Source organism: Mytilus californianus, unplaced genomic scaffold (genome assembly GCF_021869535.1).
Source record: "Mytilus californianus isolate M0D057914Y unplaced genomic scaffold, xbMytCali1.0.p SCAF_6, whole genome shotgun sequence".
NCBI lineage: Eukaryota > Metazoa > Mollusca > Bivalvia > Mytilida > Mytilidae > Mytilus > Mytilus californianus.
The window spans coordinates 20,871,863-20,895,389 of NW_026262712.1; the positions used below are offsets into that span (position 1 = coordinate 20,871,863).

The 23,527-nt window shown below is 35.5% G+C and overlaps 1 protein-coding gene across 3 annotated transcripts in view; it reads right to left on the minus strand.

Moving 5' to 3' along the window:
- Window positions 1–23,527, minus strand: part of LOC127706194 (cytochrome c oxidase assembly protein COX18, mitochondrial-like) — a 78,678-nt gene that overhangs the window by 37,821 nt on the left and 17,330 nt on the right. Inside the window, exon 1 of one of the 3 annotated variants that reach the window (XM_052210674.1) lies at window positions 8,784–8,942. The exons of 1 other annotated variant lie outside the window; for it this stretch is intronic. The gene's annotated coding sequence lies outside the window, so the exon portion shown is untranslated. Of the gene's footprint in view, window positions 1–8,783; window positions 8,943–23,527 lie in introns of those variants that run through there. One more of the 3 variants, XM_052210676.1, reaches the window with a different exon arrangement.

Here is a 23,527-nt window from a genome sequence, read left to right on the forward strand (position 1 = left end):
CAAAGTTTAATTTTGGACCTTTTTGAACTCAATGTGGACAAAGTTGATAACGGGGCCCAAAAATCAAAAATCTAAATACATGGTTAGATTAAGCATATCAAACAACCCCATATATTCAATTTTTGTTGAAATCAAACAAAGTTTAATTTTGGACCCCGATTTGGACCAACTTGAAAACTGGGCCCATAATCAAAAATCTAAAGACATGTTTAGATTCAGCATATCAAAGAACCCTAAGAATTCAATTTTTGTTAAAATCAAACTAAGTTTAATTTTGGACCCTTTGGACCTTAATGTAGACCAATTTGAAAACGGAACCAAAAATTAAGAATCTAAATACACGGTTAGATTCGGCATATCAAAGAACCCCAATAATTCAATTTTTGATGAAATCAAACAAAGTTTAATTTTGGACCCATTGGACCTCAATGTGGACCAATTTAAAAACGGGGCCCAAAGTCCAAAAACTTAATACACGGTTAGAATCAGCATATTAAAGAACCCCAAGAATTCAAGAATAAAACCCCATTGAAATTGGTCAAGAAATAAGCAATTTATAGGAAGTATCTTCTTTTGCACAATACTGTGCTATTGAATATTTCTTGCTATTGCGCAATACTGTACAATTGACAATTTCTTGCTATTGCACAATATTGTGCTATAGGATATTTCTTGCTATTGCACAATACTGTGCAATTGAAGATTTCTTGCTATTGCGCAATTGAAGATTTCTTGCTATTGTGCAATACTGTGCAATTGAAAATTTCTTGCTATTGCACAATACTTATCATATTATAATTTACACATCCTGTTTGGTGTGTATCTCCTACCATATCATTATTATTTGCTTTTAAATATAAAACAGAAATAACCAACTTAAAATGGAAAATTTTAAAAGGAAAAAAAAAAGGAAAAAAAGAAAAAAAAAGGAAAAAAAAAAAAATCCCCCCCCAAATTTTTTGAACCCCCTTATGATTCATCACCCCCAAACTCAATCCCAGCCTTCCCTTTGTGGTATGGTACCTTGCAGTACAATTTCAGAGAGATCCATACACTTGAACACAAGTTATTGTCTGGAAACTAGAAAAATGCTTATTTTTGGCCCCTTATTCCTAAATGTTTTGGGCAATTACCCCCAAACTCAATTCCAGCTTTCCCTTTGTGATATGGAACCTTGTAGTACAATTTCAGAAAGATCCATACACTTACACACAAGTTATTATCTTGAAACTAGAAAAATGCTTGTTTTTTGCCACTTTTTGGGCCCCTAATTCCTAATATTTTGAGGCAATTACCCCCAAAATTAATCCCAGCATTCTCTGTGTGATATGGAACCTTATGATACAATTTCAGAGAGATCCATACACTTGAACACAAGTTATTGTCTGGAAACTAGAAAAATGCTTATTTTTGGCCCCTAATTCCTAAACGTTTTGGGCAATTACCCCCAAACTCAATTCCAGCTTTCTCTTTGTGATATGGAACCTTGTAGTACAATTTCAGAAAGATCCATACACTTACACACAAGTTATTGTCATGAAACTAAAAAAATGCTTGTTTTTGGCCCCTAATTCCTAATATTTTGAGGCAATTACCCCCAAAATTAATCCCAGCATTCTCTGTGTGATATGGAACCTTGTGGTAAAATGTCAGAGAGATCCATACACTAACACACAAATTATGTCTGGAAGTTACAAAAATGCTTATTTTTGGCCCCTAATTCCTTAACTGTTGGTACCATAACCCCCAAAATCAATCCCAACCTTCCTTTTGTGGTATTGAACCTTATGGTAAAATTTCATAGAGATCCATTCACTTAAACTAAAGTTAGAGTGCGAAAACCAATGTGTCTTCGGACGACGCCAGACGACGACAACGTCATACCAATATACGACCGCAAAAATTTTTTGCGGTCGTATACAGTGATATTGTTTGCCTCAAATAAAAACGGAAATTTGGCTTTTGCCCCTAGAGAAAATTCCCAATTACTAAAAAAAATGGCTTAAAATTCCTCCCAAAAAGATTTACATTTTCCCAAAACAGTGATGGCATTGGTAGTAAATGTTTGTAAATATCGTATTCGTGTTATTTTATTTTGATATTAGAAAGCACTTTTGAGATCCGGTTTTCTGATCAGAATCATCATGGTGTTTGTAACACGTGGTTTTCAATGCATTAAGTACCATCATTGCTTCTGTTTCTTTCCCCTCTCCGAAAAGTACCTTTCAGGTTGAAAATGTCCGACAACCAAAATATACATGAAAACAACAGTGCAAAAAAGACAGCAAAGGTCAGCAAAAAATCAGGTGATGTGTTTAGAATAAAATATACAAATTTCCCAATTTCCATAAAAAATATGCATTTTTCCCAATAAAAAACGGTAGAGGTAGTTTTGAAAAAAGACAACAATATCACTGGTATAAAAACTGCAAAATTTTGTTAAAACTATCAATTCGGTGGCAGCAACCCAACAATGGGTTGTTCAATTCGTCTGATAATTTCAGGATCAATAGATCTTGACCAATTAAACAATTTTACCCCATGTCACATTTGCTCTAAAAGATTTAGTTTTTGAGATATAAGCCAAAAACTGCATTTGACCCTTATGTTCTATTTTTAGCCATGGCGGCCATGTTTGTCGATGGATACAAACTTCGGATATAATTTATAAACAAGATACCATAAGGAACATTTAGTTAAAGTTTGAAGGTAATTGGCCTAGTAGTTTCAGAGGAGAAGATTTTTAAATGTTAGCAAACCTGAACAAATTGTGTAAAATTGTCTTTAAAGGGCAATAACTCCTTAAGGGATCAATTGACAATTGTGGTCATGTTAACTTTTTTGTAGATCTTACTTTGCTGAACATTATTGCTGCTTACAGTTTATATATATCTATAATAATATTCAAAATAATAACAAATAAAATGCTCCGCAGGGCGCAGCTTGATACGACCGCAGAGGTCGAACCCTGAACAGTTGGGGCAAGTATGGACACAACTTTCAAGCTTGATACAGCTTTGCATTTGGATTGTGATTAAATAATTGACACAGCATAGGTTTCTGACACAGAATGAATGTGATCTAAGAACTAAAAATTTTAAATTGGACATTCACCTATTATGGTCCAATATCCAAAATCTAAATACATGGTTAGATTCAGCATATCAAAGAACCCCAAGAATTCAATTTTTGATGAAATCAAACAAAGTTTAATTTTGGACCTTTTTGAACTCAATGTGGACAAAGTTGATAACGGGGCCCAAAAATCAAAAATCTAAATACATGGTTAGATTAAGCATATCAAACAACCCCATATATTCAATTTTTGTTGAAATCAAACAAAGTTTAATTTTGGACCCCGATTTGGACCAACTTGAAAACTGGGCCCATAATCAAAAATCTAAAGACATGTTTAGATTCAGCATATCAAAGAACCCTAAGAATTCAATTTTTGTTAAAATCAAACTAAGTTTAATTTTGGACCCTTTGGACCTTAATGTAGACCAATTTGAAAACGGAACCAAAAATTAAGAATCTAAATACACGGTTAGATTCGGCATATCAAAGAACCCCAATAATTCAATTTTTGATGAAATCAAACAAAGTTTAATTTTGGACCCATTGGACCTCAATGTGGACCAATTTAAAAACGGGGCCCAAAATCAAAAAATAAATACACGGTTAGATTAAGCATATTAAAGAACCCCAAGAATTCAAGAATAAAACCCCATTGAAATTGGTCAAGAAATAAGCAATTTATACGAAGTATCTTCTTTTGCACAATACTGTGCTATTAAATATTTCTTGCTATTGCGCAATACTGTACAATTGACAATTTCTTGCTATTGCGCAATATTGTGCTGTTGAATATTTCTTGCTATTGCGCAATACTGTGCAATTGAAGATTTCTTGCTATTGCGCAATACTGTGCAATTGAAGATTTCTTGCTATTGTGCAATACTGTGCAATTGAAAATTTCTTGCTATTGCACAATACTTACTATATAATAATTAACACATCCTGTTTGGTGTGTATCTCCTACCATATCATTATTATTTGCTTTTAAATATAAATCAGAAATAACCAACTAAAAAGGAAAATTTTAAAAGAAAAAAAAAAGGAAAAAAAGAAAAAAAAGGAAAACCCCCCCCCCCCCAAATTTTTTGAACCCCCTTATGATTCATCACCCCCAAACTCAATCCCAGTCTTCCCTTTGTGGTATGGTACCTTGCAGTACAATTTCAGAGAGATCCATACATTTGAATACAAGTTATTGTCTGGAAACTAGAAAAATGCTTATTTTTGGCCCCTTTTTGGCCCCAAATTCCTAAACGGTTAGGGCAATTACCCCAAAACTCAAACCCAGCTTTCCCTTTGTGATATGGAACCTTGTAGTACAATTTCAGAAAAGATCCATACACTTACACACAAGTTATTGTCCTGAAACTAGAAAAATGCTTGTTTTTTGCCCCTTTTTGGCCCCTAATTCCTAAAATATTGAGGCAATTACCCCCATCATCAATCCCAGCCTTCCCTTTGTGGTATGGTACCTTGCAGTACAATTTCAGAGAGATCCATACACTTGAATACAAGTTATTGTCTGGAAACTAGAAAAATGCTTATTTTTGGCCCCTTTTTGGCCCCCAATTCCTTAACGTTTCAGCAATTACCCCCAAACTCAATTCCAGCTTTCCCTTTGTGATATGGAACCTTGTAGTACAATTTCAGAAAGATCCATACACTTACACACAAGTTATTGTCCTGAAACTAGAAAAATGCTTGTTTTTTGCCCCTTTTTTGGCCCCGTATTCCTAAAATTTTGAGGCAATTACCCCCAAAATCAATCCCAGCATTCCTTTTGTGATATGGAACCTTGTGGTACAATGTCAGAGAGATCCATACACTAACACACAAGTTATGTCTGGAAGTTACAAAAATGCTTATTTTTGGCCCCTTATTGGCCCCTAATTCCTTTACTGTTGGTACCATAACCCCCAAAATCAATCCCAACCTTCCTTTCGTGGTATTGAACCTTATGGTAAAATTTCATGGAGATCCATTAATTTAAACTAAAGTTAGAGTGCGAAAACCAATGTGTCTTCGGACGACGACGACGACGACGCCAACGTCATACCAATATACGACCAAAAAATTTTTAATTTTTGCGGTCGTATAAAAACGAAAGAGAGCTCACTTAAATAGATATAAACAATTCATCAAAGTTTTATGCAAATTGTTTTTTGAGTTGATGACCGACATGTTGACGACGGATGGACAGACGGAAAACGGTATAGACCCCTACTATAATACGTCCCGTAAACGGGCATATATAAAAATGCTTGTTTTTGGCCCATAATTCCTAAATTGTTGGTACAGTACCATAACCCCCACAATCAATCCCAGCCATCCTTTTGTGATATGGAACATTGTGGTACAATGTCAAAGAGATCCATACACTTAATTAAACATAAGTAATTGTCAAGAAACTACAAAAATGCTTTGTTTTTGGCCCCTAATTCCTAAACTGTTGGTACCATAACCCCCAAATTCAATCCTAACCTTCCTTTTGTGTTATTGAACCTTTTTATAAAATGTCATAGAGATCTATTCAATTTAACCAAAGTTATTGTCCGGTAACCAAATGTGTCTTCAGAGACGATGATGCAGACATCATATCATATACTTTATATGAATTGAAAAAATGTTTGCTCTATTTTTAAAAGGAATTCTGGAGAAAAAAATGTTTAGTTATTTGGTGAAACTCTGAAAAATTTCAAGATGTCTCCTAAAATTTGTGGTACATGTAATAACATGGACTACAACAGTTTGTTAGAAGTCAATATCAGACCACCTCTTGAGCCCAGAACTAAGAAACATTGCTCAAAGAAGCTGTCACCAAGAGCCAATGCACGTCGAATTTAAGGAAGACTATCAAACATGCCAGCTAGACATGTAGACCTAACAATCGTTCCCTACACCAAAAAAAGTAGACCTATTGCATACAGTATAAGAAAAACAGACCGAAACACAAAAACTTAACTATAACCACTGAACCATGAAAATGGGGTCAGGTCAGATGAGACCTGCCAGTTGGACATGTACACCTTACAGTGCTTCCATACACCGAATTTACTACACCTATTGCTTATAGTATCTGAGATATGGACTTGACCACCAAAATTTAACCTTGTTCACTGATCCATGAAATGAGGTTGAGGTCAAGTGAAAAGTGTCTGACGGGCATGAGGACCTTACAAGGTACGCACATACCAAATATAGTTATCATAAAACTCATAATAAGAGAGAAATCAACATTACAAAAAATCTTAACTTTTTTTCAAGTAGTCACTGAACCATGTAAAGGAGGTCAAGAACAATGGACATGTGTGACAGACGGAAACATGAGGAATCTATACACAAAGTATGAAGCATCCAGGTCTTACACCTTTAGCTAACGCCACCGTCGCATCACTGTCCCTATGTTGAGATTTCTGCAACAAAAGTCGGACAGGCTTGACAATAAACTGCTTCGCTGAGCGCAGCTGGATATGCCTGCAGAGGTCCAACCCTGAACAGTTGGGGCAAAAATGGACACAATATTCAAACTTGATACCGGTCTGAATTTGGATTGTGATTAAATATTTGACATATTACAGGTTTCTGAATAAATGTAGTCAAAGAACTTGAAATTGGTTATATGAATTGAATTTATATTCAATTAAAGATTTCTTGCTGTTGTGCAATACAATGTGCTGTTGCGCAATACCGGTACTTAGTAAATCTGTTGTCAGACTATAAACAAATAAAGTTCAATTAATTCTCAATATCATATTAGAAATTTATGAAAATCAAAAGGGAGCTTACATCAACAGATATAAACAATTCGCCAAAGTTTCATGAGAATTGCTGACAGCATTTTTGAGTTATTGTCCGAAAACTGGAAAATCCCCCTTTTTTAATGAATAAAACCCCATAACTGGAAAATCCCCCTTTTTTAATGAATAAAACCCCATAACTCAGAAATGTAAAATGTAAAATTTATAAAATTCTAAAGGGAGCTTTGGAACAACATTGGAAGGATTCAGTTTGGGCTAGATTGACTTGGGCCGGATCAGTTTAGGGATTGAACAACTGGATACCAAAAGTTCCTAGCATTCAAATTAAACCATAGGAGGAGTCTGAGCTATCTGGAATACATGTAGCTATAATGAGATGGACGGAAAACAATATGCCAACCAACTTTCAGTTGCAGGGCATCAACAAACAACAAAAATGCCAAGAACAATAGCATATTGAAATAGAATAACATTATTATACCAGTATACTATTGTGTGTGACGATATGGGCCTCGTCTTTCAACTTTAGTTTTGGGTTGGGAATAGCTCAGAATAAAAACATGTCTTACGTTATGACATTTAATAAAAGAGAGAGAGAGTAAAACAAAAAGTCGTTTTCCGGACATCACTTGTAATTCTGTAAACATGTACATGTACACATATAAAACTGAATAACATATAATTATAATATTATAATATATATATCTACATATATAACATCATATGCACAAATTCATTCGGAATTATCCGTCTGCCAGGGGATGTTGTATATTTGTATTATCAGAGACATATATGTATTATATGTCTCTGGTATTATATATGTGTCATTCAATTTTATATGTTTTTATGGAATTGTACAAATGTACAAGTGATGTCCCGAAACCCCTTTTTGTTTTACACTCTCTCTGTTATTAAATGTTGTTGATGTAAGACAATATCATCGCTTGTGACTGTCAAGTTTAGGTGAACCGTTTTCCAGAGGCAGATTTAGAGGGGGCCCACTGGGCCTGGCCTCCCCCCCTTTTCAGGAAAATTTTGGTTACTTATATGGGGAATCACTGAAGCATGACCGGAGCGGGCCCCCTCTTAAGACAGTCAGTGGGCCCCCACTTATGAACATTTCTGGATCCACCACCGTTAGTGGGTCTCATTGGGGTCTAAGCGTGACGCGGGATAGCCGATTTTTTGTAAGCGTGACACTTGAAGGTTAAATTATTGTGCTGTGAAAACTGGAAATGAAGTCTAGCGGGACACTGGAAACTTAAAAAAAAATGAAAATTGCCTACGTAATTTGTACATAGTGTAAGCAGGATACTGGAATCTGACAAAACAGTACTGGTCGACGACCAGTTACCGTCAATTGCATTTTTTCCGCGAAACGTCGTGGTCAATCCGATGACGTCATCGTGTTTTTTAACGGACAAGCATCAAGAAGTTGTTGACAAAATTTAGTTCAGTAAGTATCAGTTTTTGGTTATTTATTTGTTAAAAAACACTATTTTTATAACCCCCGCATCTCATGTTCAGACGGGGGAATCCTCTGTAGCAAAAATAAATAGAAACTGACCTAAAAAAGGTTTGTTTACATATTTTCTAGAACCCTGTTCATCATTTGGAAATCATTTTAGCCATTCATTTCACGATTTTGAATACTAATATATTTTATAAGAATTGTCATCTGTCTCAGATTCTCATTGGGCGCCATTTTAGCAGATTTTCACCTGGGATGCAAAAATGGTGACAACCCTTTTGATATCATAATGCTATTGGAAGTATTATTTCGTATATTTGTACCCATAATATAACATTGAAAACATTAAAGATATACCTGGTATATTCTATATTCTACACATTTCATTCATTGCATAACAAATAAACATGATTTGAAACACCATTACGCTTTCCCTTCCAGAATAGAGGTTTTAATAATAAGATATATTCACTTACATTTTGGAATTCACAAATTTTATTCCTAGATCGATCATCCAGACTGCCTTTGCAGGTCGTACAACATAAAGCATGCACATTTGAGAATAAAAGCGTACGTTTCCAGCATTGTTTACTAAAACTGCAACGCTTAAAGTCAAGGCCATTGTTGTTGTTGTTGTGCTGGTAAATTCCTCCGTTGACTTCGGAGCACCCTGTCGTAAACAGGTATAAGGTTACCAATTGAAAAGATTGGTGGTGGTGTTCGGAAAAAAAAAAAAAAAAAAAAATTAAATATATCACTAAAAGTTCCTTTGTCTAAACTATTGCTCACACGATATAAAGTTCACAGATTGTTATTATAATTTATTAAGGTTCACTGCCCTAAGATTGTGCAATTCATAAATTAAATTTCTGCTGATTTCTTAATGTCTCTGATAATGTCACTTTGTATTTCTATATAACCCATTCTGGTTAACATTGAGCAGTCCAGAATACAGTGCATGAGAAGCCCTCCGTCGTTAAATATTTCTTCTGCTGTGTCAGTGCTGATTTTTCTAGCCAAAAGCTGCTTTAGTAGAGCTAAATGCTTTGAACGTGGTGACTCTAGTACTGTGCGTTTAAGGATGAAATGGCATCTGTCCTCAGTGTGTGTTTTACAAAGAAGGCAGGTTTCAGACACTGCATGTTGATTGAATCTTTTGCGATCAGCTTGGAGAGTATAGGTACATGTGAGAAGGCGAGCTTTGATTGTGGCTTTTGAGATGTCCCTGATGTTGTTCTGAGTTGTTTTCCAGATATTGTGTGGATGTTTGGTAGCCAGTTCTTGTAGGTTCAGATATTTTAATGATTTTTTCTGTTCGATCTCATCTCTCCAGGACTCTTCCCAGTATTTGTTGATAGCTGAATCGATTTGCTTCTTCCATAGGGTTTTACTTGGTGGATTGTTCATAATTTCGAATGCTGTTGGAAGGCTATATTTCTGTAGGATGATCCTTATATGTGTAAACCAGCTGTTACTTGTTTCATCCTTCATTGCTAACTGACGTCTGGCAATCTTATGTTCTATAAACTCTGGGTGTGAAGCAATGTTGTAAAAGGTGGTCAAGGAGTTTCGCTCTATATGGACTGTAATTGGAGTTGTCCCTAGTAAAGCATACACTGCAACGTTAGCGCATCTGTCAGGCAGCCCTTGGATCTGTTTCAGTAGTTTCCGCTCGTAGATTTCCAAAGCGTTGAGTTCTTTCTGCTGTAATTTTACTACTTCAAGTCCATATGTTATTCTGGGCCTGCTAAATGTTGTAAATATTTTATTCGTTACTACAGGATTGATACCATTTTTCCCGTGTAAGCCAGCTCCTAGTAAGGCATACATTGTACGTCGTCCTTTCTCTATTCTGCTTTCGATATCATTTTTCTTGTTGGCATTTCTCACTATCCCAATATGAGTTGTTTAATTGGACTTCTGCTATTGTTTCGTTTCCAATTTTCCATTCCTGTGGCTCCCTTCCTCTTTTGGTGTTAAAGATCACTGCATCGCTTTTGAAGGAGTTTATTGTGACTTTGTCTATTTTGGTTGAGTCGTTCACTATATTCAGTGCACACTGTAGATCTATAGGGTTGAAAGCAATCAGAGCAATGTCATCAGCTACTGTAGGTGCCCCAATAAATGTTGTTCCAATTTTTGCCCCAGCATCATGTAGTTGTAAGGTTTGAAGAAGTTGATTGTTGTATCTTTTATACAGGGATGGTGAAAGTTTTGCTCCCTGTCTAATGCCTTGTATGGACTGGAATATTTTGCTCAGGTTGCCTTTCCATTTGACCTTGGTATTAGCTTCTGTTTGTAGCAGCTTAATGAGTAACCATCTTGTATCCTTAATTCCAGAGTGGAATACTTTTCTGAGGAGTATTTGGTGGTCGAGTTTATCGAATGCCTTTTCTGCGTCAAGGGTTACCACTCCAGCAGAGATGTTTTGGTCACAGGCTTCATTAATACCTTCTGTTACTACCAGCCCAGCATTAACAGGTGAAGTCTCTTCTGTAAACCCCCGCTGTAATCTACTTTGTGTGGTTTTGAGTTCATCATTTGTGTCATCTTGGAGAACAGTTTCAAGTATCTTACTCAGTACTGGAGTAACTGCAATACCTCTGTAGTTACCAGGCAGTTTAGAGTCTTTGTCCTTCTTTAATACTGGAGTTAACAAGCCTGTCTGTAGATTTTCTGGGATATAGCAGTATGTGATGATGTTCAAGATGATAGATGTTATATATGTGATCGCGGTTTCACCCCCATACTTTAGATGTTCTGCAGTTAAGCCAAGGTGGTCTGGAGCTTTTCCGTTGGACAGTTTCTGTACGGCTTTTCTGATCACATTATCATTTACTTTTAGGATAGGTTGTTTGGATTTTTGGCCTTTGATAAGTTCCTCAATGAGTAGGCAATCAATATTTATCAAATGTTGTACATCTTTGTCATATTCATCGTTGTCCATGGGTGTTGCCAGAGTTTCAAAGTGTTTTTTCAAGCCATTTAGAATTTTGTCATCATCATCCAGTATTTCGTCATCTACAATGATTACGTCTGTTTCTCCATGTCTTGTTGTTCTTTGTTCTTTGATGAGTTTGTAAAAAAGTTTTTGGTTGATTTTTTGAGATTCCATAACGTTATTGTATTTGGTTTCTCTTATTCTGGATTGTGCTTGTCGCTGGAGTTGTCTAAATTTCTTTTTCTTACTTTTCATATCTTGATATAGTTGGTTGTTGGGGTTTCTTTGTGAACCAGTTGTTTTCCACTTGTGGTATGCAATTTTTGCCGCCTTTGAAGCTTCCTCTATTTCGTAGTTCCATGCCCCACCACCTTTTGTTCTTGTGACATTCTGTTTTTGAGCATTGTATTTTGGAATGGATGCAGTTCCTGCTTCATGTAGAACATTTGTCAGGTGCATTACATCTAGTGCAATGTCAAATTTACAATATACAGGTGCCTTGTTCGTTTCAAGCAGCTCTTCAATTGTTTGGTTGTATACTTACTTGTCACATTTATCCCATTTTGGCTTTTTGAATGATATTTGGTTGGGTACGGTTTTGGGTGTTTTTGCCAACTTCTCTACTTTGATTTTACCCATGATTAGGCTGTGGTCAGATGTGTTAAGAGGTTGTAGTCCCATATTTTGTATATCTCCAATTGACTCTGCTGTTTGATTTCTTGGTGTAATGAAGTAATCAATTGTTGCAGAGGCCTTGCCATCATGGTGAAAGAAAGTTGCTGTTTCTGGATATTGCTTTGGAATGATCAGATCCTGTTCAGCCATGAAGGATTTTAGTGCTTTGTCGTGATCGTTTTCAGGTTTCCGAAAGAGAGAGCCGTTCATATCACCACCGATTATCAGAAGGTGGGTGTCTTTATATTTTATGATAATTTCTCTTAGACTATCTAGTACCTCCATGTATTTTGTTTTGGCTTGATCTTTTCCTCTGCTTGGTAGATATACATTTATTAAGCATATTGGCTTAGGTTTGGCTTCATTGTTATAGGATTAAAAGCCTTTTTAAAGAAATTTATTGGTGTATAAACTCGACCAATTCACTAAAAAACGAATAATGAAGTCCGAAGACTTTTTTATGATATGTTTGTGAGTGACTTGGTACAGTTTATACACCAATAAATTCCTTTAAAAAGGCGTTTAATCCTTATAACTCTTTAAAATTACAGATACGGAATTTATTTTCCACACTCGTAACCTCTATCACACGTAAATTGTATATTTGTGTCATTGAATAGGCCTGGCGCATGAATATATTTGTTGGTTAACGCAAAAATATGTACTCCTCTGATAAAAAATAAACTACAAAAACTCGTATTATCATTCAAACGAAAGTTTTGTGTTTATTATTTAATTATCTGTATTAAGACCTATTAACGCGAATTGAAAATAAATCTTGTTAACGTCGATCAGGATTGTATCATTATCGCCGCCATCTTGTTTACATTGGTTACGAAAAGAAGTTCGGTCAACGTCGTCTATCGAAAAATAAACAACGTCAAGAACAACTAACGGAAGTCCTCTCAACCAATCATATCAACGTATTATCTAATATGCAAATCATATAAGAATTATTATAATATTACGTCACATCTTTGTATTAGCAAGCAAGCACTTGTTACTTTTAAGGGGTATTTAAGGGATATTTATTACCAATGTACATGTACACGAAATCTGTTAAATTCGTTCACCTGTACATGGACGGAATTACCTAACGAACGACGTTGAAGGCCGGTAAAGCATTCCTTTTTATTTATTATAAAGAGTTTTAAGTCATACCATATTCTTTGTTTAGGTACTTCTAGGATCTTCTTGCTTAAACAGTATAACTTCTGTGTTTTCAGTCACAAACATTACATTAATCATGAAAAATAAATCGGGAGGCTTCCAAGAGATTTATCACTTAACTAGCAATAGACGTATTTACACTTGTATGCAAATTTGTCCGCCATTACGTAAAATCACACAGGTTCCCGTAAACTTTGACATCATAATTCAAAACATTTGACGTCACAATTAAAAAGTGATTGTTGCCTGACGTCAAAAGGTGATTCAGAGTAGATCTAAGGTCATTCGGAGGCAAAATATAGCTAAATACCAAAAGTGTAAATACGGTTATACGCTGCTGTTTTATATGAAACAGCAGACATTTGGTTTTCCCGTTTGAATGGTTTAACACTAGTCATTCTTTCGGGCTCTTTATAGCTTGCATTATAGCGGCAGCCAAAGCTCCGTGTCAAAAGCCGTCCTTCGACCTATAAGGTTTACTAGGTTAACAAATTGTGACTTTAATAGAGAGTTGTCTTATTGGCACTCAAGCTAAAATCTTCTTATATCCATCATGTCACAACCCCACACACACAGGTCTACATTAAAAAAAAATTGACGTACAAAGAAAAGCTATATCATCAAACAAATGGCCCAGATTACAGTACTTAAATTAATCAAGGGGACAAACATAACGAATTATTTTAAAACACGAGAAAACAGACAACATTGTACACCACATTAAGTGCACATAGATACAAGAAGATGTGGCATGAGTGCCAATGAGACAACTCTCCATTCAAGTCACAATTTGTAAAAGTAAACCATTACAGGCTACTAAAGGCTACTAAAGGCTTCCAAGAACAACCATCAACTAAACTCTATCTAACCATAGATATATTAGCCATTATATCTATGATCTAACGAACACGTACACCATGCAATCATAACATATATACTAACAGCGAGATAGGTCTCCTCGCCTGCCAGCATAAAGTTCAGCAGGACAATCTGCGGGACAGAAACATTTCTAATTCAATGACTCGCTCGACCATGAACTAGAGGGCAGGGCCTCGAAATGGTCAACACATGGATATGTTTATACAGTATTGTATCTTTAAAGGCATCAATCTATCGAAAGTGGTTCCTGACAACACAACTTAAACCGAAAACTGAACATTAAAAATTGGTACACAATTGATTCAGACAAATGGGCAAATTACGGATGGGTGTCTGTTAACAATTCCGAACATGTTTATATAAATAAAATGTGTCATGATTGCCAACGAGAAAACTCCAAGTCAACGAACGATACAGAAATTAACAAATATGGGTCATCGTACGGCTTCATTTGTAGGTCTTATTGAGTTTCAAATCTTTGCTATTTACAATTTCTTTCCATCTATAATGGTTTTTGATCCAGATACAGAGCAAAAATAATTTCAGTGTTAAAGTTAACAAGATCTGTCAATGCGAATATAAATATAAGACCCCGATTAGGGACATGGGCATCTATCTTTATGAAATGAGACGGGTCTATGAAATGAAAATATTATTTGCATCCAGATGAACTTGAAGATAAACTAATGAAATAGTTTGTCTTTAGAACACGAACGTGACCGTGGGCCAAGCGGACATGGAAATGAGATGTGCAATTTTTGTATACAACTGCAAACCACATATCTCAATTAACCATTTGAGGCATCCTTTAAACGAACCCAAATAAAAACACTCCAATGTAGACTGTCACCTTGCTCCCTTCTTCAGCTTTCTAGAGACACCAATGATTATTATTATTTAACTGGAATGCTAAATGTCTCATTTATGTTATTGGATTTCAGTCACACCAATATATTAAAACAACAAATCTTGTATGAAATACTGGTTTGTGGTAAATTTGGTAGTTAATGTATTACTTCTAAAGAAGTATGAATGAGCAGGTCTGTAAGGAGGTGATGTCCAAACGCTAGATCTATTGCACACCCAACATAAGTTCACTGATCATTAGTGGTTTGAACTCCCTGTAAAGTGACCATATTTCAGTAAAGAAAACAAATGAAATACCTTTCAGCTCTAATGTGAACAAAATTGATAGCATACCTATGAATAACAAGAGTGCACACACTAATATGTCTTGTCTCCTTTAATGATCATTCCATTATATATAAAGCTTTACTACAACATGTACAAGAAGACGAGGCCAAGGTCAGATAACCATACAGGAAATACATGTACAGACCTTACAATCATATACAAGATATAGTCGACTTATTGGGGGCAGGAGGATTTTGAAAATAAATAACTCAGCCTTAATAATAACAATAAAATGCTCCGCTGGGGCGCAGCTTGATACGACCGCAGAGGTCGAACCCTGAACAGTTGGGGCAAGTATGGACACAACATTCAAGCTTGATACAGCACTGAATTTGGATTGTAATTAAATATTTGACACAGCATAGGTTTCTGACACAGAATGAAAGTGGTATAAGAACTAAAAAAAATTTAATTTACCTATTCAAACCATATCATTATTATTTGCTTTTATATATAAATCAGAAATAACCAATTTAAAATGGAAATTTTAAAGAAAAAAAAGGAAAAAAAAATCCCCCTCCCCCTAATTTTTTGAACCCCCTTATAATTCATCACCCCCAAACTCAATCCCAGCTTTCCCTTTGTGGAATGGTACCTTGCAGTACAATTTCAGAGAGATCCATACACTTGAACACAAGTTATTGTCTGGAACTAGAAAAATGCTTGTTTTTTTGGCCCCTTTTTGGCCCCAAATTCCTAAACGTTAAGGGCAATTACCCCAAACTCAAACCCAGCTTTCCCTTTGTGATATGGAACCTTGCAGTACAATTTCATAAAGATCCATACACTTGAACCCAAGTTATTGTCTGGAACTAGAAAAATGCTTGTTTTTTTGCCCGTTTATGGCCCCTAATTACTAAAATTTTGAGGGAATGACCCCCAAACTCAATTCCAGCCTTCCCTTTGTGGTATGGTACCTTGCAGTACAATTTCAGAGAGATCCATACACTTGAACACAAGTTATTGTCTGCAAACTAGAAAATGCTTATTTTTGGCCTCTTTTTGGCCCCTTATTCCTAAACTTTTTGGGCAATTACCCCCAAACTCAATTCCAGCTTTCCCTTTGTGATATGGAACCTTGTAGTACAATTTCATAAAGATCCATACACTTACACACAAGTTATTGTCATGAAACTAGAAAAATGCTTGTTTTTTGCCCCTTTTTTGCCCCTAATTCCTAAAATTTGGAGGCAATTACCCCCAAAATCAATCCCAGCATTCCCTTTGTGATATGGAACCTTGTGATACAATGTCAGAGAGCTCCATACACTTACAAACAAGTTATTGTCATGAAACTAGAAAAATGCTTGTTTTTTGCCCCTTTTTGGCCCCTAATTCCTAATAAAATGCTCCGTTGGGGCGCAGCTTGATACGACCGCAGAGGTCGAACCCTGAACAGTTGGGGCAAGTATGGACACAACATTCAAGCTTGATACAGCACTGAATTTGGATTGTAATTTAAAAATATTTGACACAGCATAGGTTTCTGACACAGAATGAAAGTGGTCTAAGAACTTAAAAATTTTTAATTTACCTATTCAAACCATATCATTATTATTTGCTTTTATATATAAATCAGAAATAACCAATTTAAAATGGAAAATTTTAAAGAAAAAAAAAGGAAAAAAAAATCCCCCCCCCCCCAATTTTTTGAACCCCCTTATGATTCACCACCCCCAAACGCAATCCCAGCCTTCCCTTTGTGGTATGGTACCTTGCAGTACAATTTCAGAGAGATCCATACACTTGAACACAAGTTATTGTCTGGAAACTAGAAAAATGCTTGTTTTTTTGGCCCCTTTTTGGCCCCAAATTCCTAAACGTTTAGGGCAATTACCCCCAAACTCAAACCCAGCTTTCCCTTTATGATATGGAACCTTGCAGTACAATTTCATAAAGATCCATACAATTACACACAAGTAATTGTCCTGAAACTAGAAAAATGCTTGTTTTTTTTGCCCTTTTATGGCCCCTAATTCCTAAAATTTTGAGGGAATTACCCCCAAAATCAATCCCAGCCTTCCCTTTGTGGTATGGTACCTTGCAGTACAATTTCAGAGAGATCCATACACCTGAACACAAGTTATTGTCTGGAAACTAGAAAAATGCTTATTTTTGGCCCCTTATTTCTTAACTTTTTGGGCAATTACCCCCAAACTCAATTCCAGCTTTCCCTTTGTGATATGGAACCTTGTAGTACAATTTCATAAAGATCCATACACTTACACACAAGTTATTGTCTGGAAACTAGAAAAATGCTTGTTTTTTGTCCCTTTTTGGCCCCTAATTCCTAAAATTTTGAGGCAATTACCCCAAAATCAATCCAAGCATTCCCTTTGTGATATGGAACCTTGTGATACAATGTCAGAGAAATCCATACACTTACACACAAGTTATTGTCATGAAACTAGAAAAATGCTTATTTTTTGCCCCTTTTTGGCCCCTTATTCCTCAAATTTGGAGGCAATTACCCCCAAAATCAATCCCAGCATTCCCTTTGTGATATGGAACCTTGTGATACAATGTCAGAGAGATCCATACACTTACACACAAGTTATGTCTGGAAGTTACAAAAAGGCTTTTTTTTTGCCCCTTATTCCTTAACTGTTGGTACCATAACCCCCAAAATCAATCCCCACCTTCCTTTTGTGGTATTGAACCTTATGGTAAAATTTCATAGAGATCCATTCACTTAAACTAAAGTTAGAGTGCGAAAACTAATGTGTCTTCGGACAACGACGACGACGACGCCAACGTCATACCAATATACGACCACAAACATTTTTTTGCGGTCGTATAAAAATTGGAGGCAATTACCCCCAAAATCAATCCCAGCATTCCCTTTGTGATATGGAACCTTGTGGTACAATGTCAGAGAGATCCATACACTTACACACAAGTTATGTCTGGAAGTTACAAAAAGGCTTTTTTTTTGCCCCTTTTTGGCCCCTTATTCCTTAACTGTTGGTACCATAACCCCCAAAATCAATCCCCACCTTCCTTTTGTGGTATTGAACCTTATGGTAAAATTTCATAGAGATCCATGCACTTAAACTAAAGTTAGAGTGCAAAAACTAATGTGTCTTCGAACAACCACGACGACGACACCAACGTCATACCAATATACGACCACAAAAATTTTTTTGCGGTCGTATAAAAATTGGAGGCAATTACCCCCAAAATCAATCCCAGCATTCCCTTTGTGATATGGAACCTTGTGGTACAATGTCAGAGAGATCCATACACTTACACACAAGTTATGTCTGGAAGTTAAAAAAAATGCTTATGTTTGGCCCCTTATTTCTTAACTGTTGGTACCATAACCCCCAAAATCAATCCCCACCTTCCTTTTGTGGTATTGAACCTTATGGTACAATTTCATAGAGATCCATGCACTTAAACTAAAGTTAGAGTGCAAAAACTAATGCGTCTTCGAACAACGACGACGACACCAACGTCATACCAATATACGACCCAAAATTTTTTTTGCGGTCGTATAAAAATTGGAGGCAATTACCCCCAAAATCAATCCCAGCATTCCCTTTGTGATATGGAACCTTGTGGTACAATGTCAGAGAGATCCATACACTTACACACAAGTTATGTCTGGAAGTTAAAAAAATGCTTATGTTTGGCCCCAAATTCCTTAACTGTTGGTACCATAACCCCCAAAATCAATCCCCACCTTCCTTTTGTGGTATTGAACCTTATGGTAAAATTTCATTGAGATCCATTCACTTAAACTAAAGTTAGAGTGCGAAAACTAATGTGTCTTCGGACGACGACGAAGACGCCAACGTCATACCAATATACGACCACAAAATTTTTTTTGCGGTCGTATAAAAATGAATGGTTTGTTCTGTGGTAGTTTGAAAATAAATAATCTGACTTACAAAGTATTGAAAGTAACTTGGCAGGTCTTTTAAGGTGGTACCTAACACTACAGGGAAATAACTCTGTAAAAATCAACTAAACGTTTTAATCACGTTGTATTGTTAAGGAAATATTAAGCTTCTCAATGATCAAAATTAGTGTTTGTCAAACTGCTATATAACCAGTGAAATTTTTCTGATAAAGTGGTTGGTTCAAATTATTCGAAATTTTTATATTTTTGTCAAAGGGTCAAAGTAAACATTTTGTCAAAGTTTTAGGAAAATTAAACGAGCCAAATTAATATTAGTCAAGGTGTTGGGTACCACCTTAATCCATTTTATAAATGCTATTCTGAAGTATGAGATAGCACCAGATTCTTCCAAAATTTGTCTTTTTTCATATTTTTTTCGGGAAAAACTTCCCAAATATTTTAATAATATAAATATTAATGTATTTGAAATGTTTGAAAATGGGTTTCATTTCACTTGAGGTATATTGTCTTGTGAACATTTACCTCACTTTTATTACAGGGCCGTAACTACATTGAGGCAAATGCCTCATGTTGGAAATTTTAAAACAAAAGCTTGTCTTCATATCAAATTGTTTTCACGGCAAGTGTCTTGCAAGAAGCAAGTTCTGTTCACCCTCTGACGTAGCCCCTGTTTTTTGAGGTCCATGTTTCTCATTTATTTTTATTTTTCAGTGTTGTCTATAATGTTTCTCGTTTTGTGTTTTATCTGTTCCCGGGTTTGTCTTTTGTTCATTGATTGCCCTTCTTTATGACTATTCTCTTAGTGTTGCATTCTATTTGTAATTTAGTAATTATGTTTTAAACTTAGAGTTTTATTATATTTAAGGACCTTTTGTCTATTACAAACTACTTTAAATTGTATCCCAGTTAGGAACTACATCAAGTTGTAATTGAAATGGGTTATAAAAACTGACTTGACATAGTTATATCAATGATAATCAGCCCCCTCTTAACTTAATTTGAAAAAACAAAATTGACAGGTATAAAAGGTTTTTCTGCAAACTGAAACATTTTTTGCTTTGTCCTACATATTGGTCTTTTGATGTTGTCCCTAAAAACTAAAAGTCTTACACTGAATCTATATATTTTGCTTTGAGACCAGAATATTGTCAAAAAATTAAAACAGAACTTGCATTTCAGATTAAGAAAGGGTCTGGGAAACGCGCAAAATGCATGATTTTGCGCCATTTTTTCTATAGCTTCTTGGGGCCTTCAGCTAACCCCAGACTCTTCGCTGATTGTTTTCGCCTCGCTCCGCTCGGCGAAAATGTTTGACAACTTTTGAAAAAGGCTAGTTACAGCCCAGCTTTAATACCTTGTACGAATGCAATATATGCAGTTTGCAATTCAGAAGATTAACTTAAAAATTGTATGTTTTCAAATATTATAAATATATTTGTGAAAATAGATAATCAGTCCCTTGTTTTAATGAAAATGAAAAATCATGCTTCAACAGTGCAGAAAATAAATAATCTGTCCTTTTGGTCCACAAAAATAAATAACCCATCCAAAACAAATCCTCCTGCCCCCCCCCCCCCCCCCCCCCCCCCCCTCATTCTCATTTCCATGGAGAATGAAAACATTCTCCATGGAAATGAGATGTGCCAATGCTTGTACATCTGAATGCCAATTAACATTGGCCGGTCACAAATGGTTCCCCTTGAACGGACCTAATCACGATGCTTATACAGCTGCATACAAACAGAGACATACATATAATATAATTGTATTATGTCTACTATACCAAATATTATTGACCTGCCTCTAGAGATTCCCCATAAACTGACCTAATTACAAACATGTAAAATAAGCACAAAAGTTTCAAAATCAATAGACCACGACTGACAGGGAAGGGCCAAATAATCTCTCTGAAAAAGAGATGTGCCAATGCATATACAAAATATGATTGACCCACCACCTGTGGGTCACCATAAACTAGATCTACTCAAAAACTTATACATTGAAGACTTCCGCCGGAAACAGCATACCTAGTTCTCACTTTTTTTCATTCCATCAAGGCGAAACAATAATAAAATTCTCCGCAGGGCGCAGCTTGATACAGTTGGGGCAAGTATGGAAACAACATTCAAGCTTGATGCAGCTCTGAATTTGGATTGTGATTAAATATTTGACACAGCATAGGTTTCTGACACAGAATGAATGTGGTCTAAGAACTTAAACATTTTAAATTGGACATTAACCTATAATGGTTTAACATATAAAATCTAAATACATGGTTAGATTCAGCATATCAAAGAACCCCAAGAATTCATTTTTTGTTCAAATCAAACTCAAGTTTAATTTTTGGACCCTTTGGACCTTAATGTAGACTAATTTGAAAATGGGACCAAAAAATAAAAATCTAAATACCGTTAGATTTGGCATATCAAACAACCCCATATATTCAATTTTTGTTGAAGTCAAACAGTTTAATTTTGGACCAACTTGAAAACTGGGCCCATAATCAAATATCTAAATACATGTTTATATTCAGCATATCAAAGAACCCCAAGAATTCAATTTTTGTAAAATCAAACTAAGTTTAATTTTTGACCCTTTGGACCTTAATGTAGACCAATTTGAAAACGGGACAAAAAAATAAAAATCTAAATACACAGTTAGATTCGGCATATCATACCACAATAATTCAATTTTTGACCCTTTGGACCTCAATGTGGACCAATTTATAAAACGTGGCCCAAAATCAAAAAACTTCATACACGGTTAAATTCAGTATATCCAAGAACCCCATATATTCATTTTTTGTTGAAATCAAACAAAAGTTTAATTTTGGACCCCAATTTTGACCAACTTGAAAACTGGGCCCATTATCAAAAATCTGAATACAGGTTTAGATTCAGCATATATATCAAAGAACCCCAAGAATTCAATTTTTGTTAAAATCAAACTAAGTTTAATTTTGGACCCTTTGGACCTTAATGTAGAACAATTTGAAAACGGGACCAAAAATTAATTAACTGTTTACACAGAGATATGTCTCGCCTATTTGTTATTTTGATAATGCAAATGTTGAAATCAAAATAGCAATACTTTAACATGTAAGTTATGCAAATATTCAAAGTCAATGAACCATGACTGAAGGTACAGGGCTAAACAATCTCCATGGAAATGAGATGTGCCAATGCTAATACAACTGCAAACCAAATATCATTGACCTACCACTAGTGGTTCCCCATAAACTGACCTAATCACAAACTAATACATGTAAACTAAGCAAAGTTTCAAAGTCAATAGACGTTGACTGAGGGGGTGGGGCCGAATAATCTTCATGGTAATGAGATGTGCCAATGCTAATACAACTGCATACCAAATATCATTGACCTACCACTAGTGGTTCACCATGAACTAGACCTAATCACACAACTAATACATTGTTGACGCCGCCGCCGCCGGAAACAGCATACCTCTGTGTCTCGCTTTTTGACTCCGTCAAGGCGAGACAAAAATCCAAATACAACGTTAGATTCGGCATATCATAGAACCCCAATAATTCAATTTTTGATGAAATCAAACAAAGTTTAATTTTGGACCCTTTGGACCTAAATGTGGACCAATTTTTAAAAACAGGGCCCAAAATCCAAAAACTTAATACACTGTTAGATTCAGCATATTTAAGAACCCCAAGAATTCAAGAATAAAACCCCATTAAAATTGGTCTAGAAATAAGCAATTTATACTAAGTATTAGAAAAGTATTGTTTTTGGCCCCTTAATCCTAAACAGTCAGGGCCATAACCCCAAAATCTATCCCAACCTTCCTTTTTAGGTATGGAACCTTGTGGTACAATTTTAGAAAGATCCATGCACTTACACACAAGCTATTGTCAAGAAACTAGAATAATGCTAATTTGGACCCCTTTTTAGGCTTAACTGTTGGGACCATAACCCCCAAAATCAATCCCAACCTTCCTTTTGTGGAGATCCATTCACTTAAACTAAAGTTTTTGTTCGGAAACTAAGTGTCTTCAAACGAAGACGACGTGAAACCAATATAGGAGTGCAATTTTTTTTGCAGTCATATAAATACGAGATCAAGGTCAGATCGAGGAATCATGTTCACCTTACATTCAATTCATAATTAAGGTGGTACCAAATACCTTGACTAAAATTAATTTGGCTCGTTTAATTTTCATAAAATTTTGACAAAATATTTACTTTGACCCTTTGACAAAAATATAAAAATTTCAAAAAAATTGAACCACAAACTTTATCGGAAAAATTTCATTGGATATATAGCAGTTTGACAAACACTTATTTTGATCATTGAGAAGCTTAATATTTCCTTAACAATAGAAAGTGATTTAAACGTTCAGTTGATTTTTACAGAGTTATCTCCCTGTAGTATTATGTACCACCTTATAAGGATTTAGAATATTTTTTCATACAAATTTTATTTAGTACTTTACTAGTTGTAACTTTATCATATTGTACAAAAAT